At 35.1% G+C, this 7,901-nt stretch overlaps 1 long non-coding RNA gene across 2 annotated transcripts; it reads right to left on the reverse strand.

Moving 5' to 3' along the window:
• Positions 1–1,564: 1,564 nt before the first annotated feature.
• On the reverse strand, positions 1,565–6,000 carry LOC136203987 (uncharacterized). 2 transcript variants are annotated; one of them, XR_010674999.1, is made up of 5 exons: positions 5,489–6,000; positions 5,254–5,357; positions 3,304–3,815; positions 2,903–3,228; positions 1,565–1,812 (listed from the first exon to the last, which is right to left on the reverse strand). It is a non-coding gene; the product is annotated as an uncharacterized lncRNA (long non-coding RNA). The 2 variants fall into 2 exon arrangements; XR_010675000.1 differs by having other exon boundaries at positions 5,435–6,000.
• Between the last annotated feature and the right edge of the window lie 1,901 nt (positions 6,001–7,901).

Raw genomic sequence — 7,901 nt, forward strand, 5'->3', positions numbered from 1 at the left:
GTGTGCTTGAGTTCACTATGAAGTGGGTTGACAAATGTCGCCGGGATATTCCGTTTGATGTGGGCCATGGGCAAGGAGAGATTGAGCATTGTAGCCGGGTTAGTGGAATGAGTGATAGCAAATTCCGGGCATATTCAAGTCAAAATCATGTTTGGGTTGTGAAGAGTACTCAAGGGATCGCTCCAATTTGGGTTGATATATGGCGCCGAGACATGTCATTTGAGGTTGGCTATGAGCGAGTGGAGGTTGAGCCTAGCATCCGGGTTGATGGCGTGAGGTATATTGAGGTCCGGGCATATTCGACTCAAGGCCATGTTAGGGTTTTGAAGAGTGCTTATGGGATTGATCCTAGTTGGGTTGATACGTGTCGTCGGGACATTCCATTCGAGGTAGGCCATGAGCGGAAGAGGATTGTGTTGGTTCCTCAAGTTCGTGATGGGGAGATCAAGAGGATCCAATGGTGGTCCATTCAACGAAGTGAGAGGCGTTGGAAGACCATCCAAGCATTTATTGGGAAGTGGTTTGACAAGCTTCGCCAAGACATACCATTCGATGTTGGTAGAGGATTCGATATTGGCGGAGATTGGGAGATGAGTACCATGGAAGGTGAAAGCCGGGGTGAGGCACTTGTGGAGATATGGGGAAAAGCTCGTGGGGAGAAGGTGAGTCCGGCAATACTTGGAGTGGACTCCTTGAATTCATCTCGAACAACACCTTGGTTCGATTTGAGGGCTTGGATCCGTTCACAACGAACACGTCTCATCAATATGTGGCAAGCAACTTGGGGTCAAGTTCTTTTTAAGAGAGAGTGTATGATGCAGGGCATCTCCTTCTGGGATCGGATCCGTACGAAGGAAGTCAGAGGAAGAACCAAGCATGAGCAACAAGCGAGTAAGGAGACCAAAACAGTGCCACACAGCAGCTCAGGCACGCTCCGCGTAGTTTATAGCACGCTCCGTGTAAAGCTTGGTTTGATCCAGAGAAGAGTTCAGCAGCCAACCCACGCTCCGCGTAGATTTGGGCACGCTCCGCGTAAAATGGCTACTGATCCGGAGAAAAGCTCAACAACCAACCTACACTACAAAAAAAATGGCTTTTAGTAAGGGGAAAAATCATTATTAAAAGCCAAAATACCCTTAGTAAAAGCTTTTAATAAGTGAAAAAGCCCCTTATGGGCCCCTTGTTAAACGTTGCCTTGCTAATTGTTTTTAATAACGGAAATGGATCCGCTTATTATTACACTTATAATAATGAAAAATCTACCATTATTAAAAAATGTTTGTAATAATTAAATATCCACTTATTAAAAGTAATTATAATAACACAAAAAAACACTTATTAAAAACTAATTTAGATGTTCAAAAGCCCATTGTTATAAATTAATTATAATGATTAAAGACACTTACTAAAATATATCATCAATAATAAACAATTCCTTATTAAAACATATTTATTCTTGCTAAATCATCATTTTTCACAATTAAAAACGTCTTTATCACAAAATATATAATAATAAACGATGGTCAAACCATCATTTTTCACAATTAAAGCATTTTAACACAAATTAACCATAAAAAGAGATTATATAATAAAAATTAAAAGATCAACCATCCAATAATTACAATATATATCCCAAAAGTTGTTTGTAAAGTTAATTTCATCAAGACAGACACATACAATTTCCTATTTACCGAACAAAAAATATCCAAAAAGTAGTTTGGAAATTTAATCTCTCTATCTTGAACCAAAAAGTTGATCGATTGTCCAAAGAGTTGCTCGGTCAAGTGTCAAAATGTTATTGCATCAAATAGCCTACAAGAAATAACAAGAAAATTACATTATTAGTTGATCGCACCGACAAGTTTTAGACAAACAAGCATATGTGACATGCATATCTATCTCTCATTTTTCTTTCAATTCTGAGAACACTCATCATGTACATAGATTATAAATAATTAACAGTTTTTAGCTATACTCTGGTGGTCAATAATTAATGCCAAACATATGCGAATCTACAAATGTCCTAATTAGCAAAATTAGTACAATGACAGACCCACTATGCCAAATAGATGACCCCAAATCAATCGAATAAAAAGCCCAGTTCTGTTCCGGAAACAAGAACTATCAGTTCTGGAAACAAAACTTGCACCTATTATGTTTCGAGAGCTGCCAGTTCTGTTTCCAGAAAACAGAACTGGATAGTTCTTGTTTCAAGAACTGCCTGTTCTGTTTCCAGTTCTTCCGTAAACCTATTTAGTAACAAAAGAATAAAAATATGTTTCCATTTCTTTTTTAATATTAGAAAATTGGAACTTGATCATAATTGTCCAACTGCAAACTCTAAATCTAGTGATATTGTTACCTTTTGGAAACAAACTGGTATCCAGTTCTGGAAATAGAACTCGATACCAGCTATGTTGGTATCCCAGTTCTGCTGGAAACCATATATAGCACTTGAGATAAATATTAACAGTTGTTCCTTTAGTTACACAAATAAGATACATTTAGACACAACACAAACCTCTGTGTGGATAGAGAAATAGCCTACATACACATTTGGATTGATTCAACAATCAATCACACTTTATGTCATTCAACTATAAGAACCAAAACACAAAACAAAGTCTATGCCCATCTTTCATTTTGTTAGTTTATCAAGTGAAAATTGGAAAAATAAGAAAGAACTATGCTTTAGCTCTAATCCGAAAAACAAATTTGACTTTTCATTCATTTCATCTTAAAGATTTGACTATTTTTTCATAATAACAGAACTTGTAATTCATAACAATATATTAATTAAAAAGACTTAAAGATGGAAAATTTATTTTTCTCAGGGAAAGGTTCCTTTTAGATTGAGATCCATTATGAAATTGAAAAGTGTCCAAGGCAAGGAAACACTTACTAAATCCAGATAACTTCAAAATTGCTGCCACTGCTCATTCATTTCGATTTTGCAGGAGATGACTCTTAGATAGGCTTTGATTTAAAGAATTTGGCTACTGCTTCATAAAGATTTTCTTCCTCAAACAGCTTCGATACATATCCATCCATTCCACATTTCATGCATTCATCATATATAGCATACTAGCATGTATCACGTCCGCCGTCATGGCTAATACTGGTGCACTCTACTCGCCTTTTATACCACTTCCTTCTGCTGCTGATTCGCCATTTATATGCTCATTAGCTTGGCTCTCCATCATCCGGATAAGACGCGTCGCCTCAAACCTGGACAGTAACAAGAATTTTCACAAAACCATGTTTAAGTTCAATGTTTCAAAACTCTAAATCCAGATAACTTACCCATCCATTTCTGGCATTTCAATATCCATAAAGCATGCATCGAAGTTGTGCGATAGTTAAAGCAACTTTAATGCTGTTTTTCCGCTGTCAGCACACTCCACATTCGCTCCAAACTTCTTCAGTGCACCTGTAGCAACTCTGTCGTTTACCATATTGTCATCAACCACGAGAATTTTGTTACCGAACAGCAGGCTCCGAAGGTAAGTAAATCCATTGGGACCATTTCTTTGCAGCCTCTTTTTCCCAATTCCCAGCACCTATTGAAGACATGCAGCCACCATACTAGCCCTCAAAGGTTTCATGATAACTGTATCTACAAAAACTCCCTTAGCCTTATTAAATTCATCAGCCTTAATATTGGTGGCAACAAGCATCATCTTAGGCAACTTAAACACGTGTCCGTTCTGTTTCTAGTCCATTAACCGTGCACTTGTAATAGAATCCTCTACAGAAATCCACAAGTCTTTCTCAACTAGAACTATATCCGACTGGCTAATGTGGCAAAAGTAAAGCTGCATACATAAGGGCCCAATTCAAAGATAAGAAACAATTGGCATCTTATTTTGAAGAAACTACAAACACCAAGTGTTTAATTGAAACTATTGCAGATGGTATGTAATTTTACAATTTTCCACTGATAATAGATAGCTTATCATGCAAATCATAAAGTAGGGGAGGAATTTATCATAAAATTATCTATTTGGAAAATTCAAAAGAAAAGTTCAGTCAGCCTGAATCCCAACAACAAAGCAGCAATCATACAATGCTGCTAACTTTAGTTCTAGTCCATTATGAATCAAGATGCACAGTTCCAGACACATCTATGAAATTTAAAGAAAATTCATTTGCTTTGGCAAATGTACTAACAAGGCTTATTTGGCTATGGTTATTGAAGTCAGACAAGGAATAAGTAATAATGGGGTAAGGAGGACAAAGCATAACTTGCTTGAGCTGCTCTTAAGTTAGGTTTGATAAAGATGGCTTCTTTAGAAACAAAACAGAAATCATAAAAGTAGTAACATCAATAGCTAAAACAGTTTTACCGTCTAACTATAGTATCACACCACCTAATCAATGCCAAATTTTACTTATTTCGCAACATAGACGAAAATCATTGAATCATAGCTTATAAGTAATGGTTAAGAAGTTGAGAGGTTTACCAAAATCAATTATCTATTTCCTTGGGAGGTGCAAGAACTCTACATATTCTCTGCTACCTTCATCACTCTTATAAAGTTTCATAGATTTTCTATTACTCCCATATGAAGACAGAAAATCATGAAAAGAATATAATCTAGCTAGAGTATCAATTAGTATCCCATTATCCACAATGCAAAATGTTATTCCAGATATTGCTCTGTAAAACTCAAGACTTCTCTAAACTCTATCAATTAGTATCCCATTATTCACATGACTAGGAAGCCATGAAACTGCTATATAAAACTTTATCTGCCTAACTTCTGAACCACAATTAGAACAAACATGAAAAATTTAAACCTAACAATAAATAATAACCAGAACCACTTACTAAGCTTCAGGAGAAAAGATCAATAACTTGGGGACATTACGAAGGATTTAGCTTAACCCATTTTGACTGCTAGAGGAGGAAACATTATAGAAACGAATGTAATAGAGCATAATGAGACATTCAAAAGATGAATTGAGCACAATAGAAACTAATATAATAGAGCACAAGACACTAAACCATCAAGGAAAAAATAAAGACCTCTCTAGCTTTTTTGATTATAATTATAGAGCACCAGTAAAGGTCAATAAATAGAGCACCAGTAAATACACTGAACCAACAACAATAGAGCATAAGACATGGATAAGGTCAATAAATAAGGCACCAGTAAAGGCTACCAAGCCCTTAACACATTATCTAACAATATTGTCCCTATATTGCCAAGTAGCACAAGCAGCAGAACTCCCATATGTATAGAATAATACCTTGATGGCACTCTCAAACTTTGTTCTCATAGACATTCCGCCTCCAATGGTGCTCCAAAAGAACTAGGAGGCTTCTTTCTAGCCTGGAGAGTTGCTCCTGAAACCTGTTCATTAATGAAAAAAGCTTCAGAATATGACATTCCAAGAAGAACAATAACTCTACAAGGGAGCAATAACCAACCGTTGCTGAAGGATAAATGTCATTTCTATTCAGTAGAGAGACAGGGAGACTTACTTTGGAGAAATTTGAAACCTAACAACCAGACTTTGACACCATTGACATCAAGACCCTTAGAGTGAAAGCCACTGCAGAATAGCTGCACACGAGAGATGAGATGAGATAGTGCAGAACATAGTCCTACCTCGAGGTTCAGACAGTAGGAGGGCTTTTCCCCTCTTTCAGAATGTCGCGAAAGGGTTTCCCCAGCCTGAGAGCAGACGAGCTAGCGCAGGTGAATTAGGGATTGAGAGCAGCTTGTAGGTGAATTAGGGATTGAGAGCAGAGCGTGAAGAGAGACCATGAATGATTTATTTGCATCGATGGTGAATTAGGGATCGACTACCAATTAGGGATTTGAAGAAGAGGGCGGCTCGCAGGTGAATTAGGGATTGAGAGCAGAGGGTGAAGAGAGACCACTTCATTTGCATTCGATAGTGATTAGGGATCGACTACCAATTAGGGATTTGGAGCAGAGGGCGGCTAATTTGGAGCAAACGATTTCAATTATCGTGTCTTTTGAATTTTTGGTCTGAAATTTTTGAGCAATTTAGGGGGGAAGCGAAATTTCAGAAGGGCGGTAAAAACAAAAAAATTAACCACAGATTTATTTCTTTATATTACTACCCAGTTTTTAATAATGGGTTTATTTATTAAGAATTTATATTTTCTCTAATATACTATTATTAAGAATTTATTTTTTCTATCTAAACTTTTTAATAAGCGATTTATTTATTACTATTATAATTAATAAGTATTTACTTTTTCCTAATATCATTGTTAAGGGATTTTAATTTTATTAAGAAAATAAAAATAAAAATATTTTAATTTTGAATGAATTAATAAGGAGAAATTTTAGTAAAATTTAATAAAAAAATATTTTACTTGTTAATAATATAGTGATGGAATTTATCCTTATTATATGTATGCAGAATATATTTTTAATAAGTGTATTTGCTACCCTTATTAAATTTCACTTATCAATACTCATTTTTCTTGTAGTGCTACGCTCCGCATAGATTTGGGCACGCTCCGCGTAAAATGGCTACTGATCCGGAGAATAGCTCAACAGCAACCTACGCTCCGCGTAGAATTAGGCACGCTCCGCGTACCTTTACTTTAAGGAACTTGCTCCTTACTTCAGCTTCCTCCTTATTTACAATCCTGACACTCCTTATTTACACCTTTGCCACTCCCTTATTATGACCCTACCACTCTTCTATTTACACCCATGCCACCATCTTATTATTACCCCATTTTACCCCCTAACCTTACTCTTTAATTAATTATGTAAGTTAGCCTTTTATGTAATTTTGTTTTAGGGTTTGAGATGATATAAATACATCTCTTTCTTGTAATTGTTCTTCAACTTTTACCAATACAAAATTAATCATTTTTTTCATTGAAACTTTGTTAAGGTTTGTACCTTCAACAATGAGGATTTCACTATTCTTATGGATTTAGTCCATGAAACCCGGGATTCACTCTTTCTAGTTTAGCTAGAGAAGAACATCTTTGTTAGTTTACGATTAAAACTAACACGTCCCGAAACCGATCTGTATCATATTCATGTTCACTCAATGAAAGGGCAATAAAAAAAGGGGCGGCCCGGTGCATTACGCATCCCCGCTAAGCGACGGTCCGGGGAGAGGTCCCACCACAAGGGTGTACAGAGGGCAAGCCTTCTCTTACCAATTTTAATGAAAGGGCAATAAATATTTTAATTAAAATAATCATTTAATTAGTTCAATTGGACTTGCAATAATAGTTTAATTTGATAAACCATAGAACCCAGCCACTCAGTTCATTAAAAATTAAATATTTACTAGAGGAAAAGAGAATGGACAGAAAAAGGGTACCGGCTGCGTAAAAAAGAAAACCTGTTGGAGAAGGGGGGAAAGAGGAAAGGAAGAGTGAAAAGTTAAATTTAGTTTAATAATTATTACAAAAAAAATTATATATTATTTAACAGATGTCTTTATTTAATTGGTCTGGCACACCACATCATATGTTGAGGCACACCGTATAATTTCTACATAGGGTAAATAATTATAAAGTCCTTATGTTTAAACTTAACATACTAGTAGGTCCATCCTATTATTATAAGGTTCTTAAGTTTTATTTTAATCAACTTTTTAGTCCTTCTATGTATTTTTGTAGATGAAAGTCCAAATTACCCCTAGTTATTTACACAAAAAAAAACTTATTTTTAATTTCAAATTTAATCAAAATAGTTTTAATAAAGTTTATGAAGTATATATATACCGAAATTTATGTAATTATATATACTAATCATTAAAAATGTATTTTTATTCTCTTAAATTTTTATTTTTTTAATATAATGTCTTTAAACTCGCATTAAATTTTAATAAATTTTATAAAAAAATCATATTTTTTTTTTCATTTATAAAATTTATTAAAGATAAATAAA

The sequence above is a fragment of the Euphorbia lathyris genome, chromosome 8 (genome assembly GCF_963576675.1).
Source record: "Euphorbia lathyris chromosome 8, ddEupLath1.1, whole genome shotgun sequence".
NCBI classification, from domain to species: domain Eukaryota; kingdom Viridiplantae; phylum Streptophyta; class Magnoliopsida; order Malpighiales; family Euphorbiaceae; genus Euphorbia; species Euphorbia lathyris.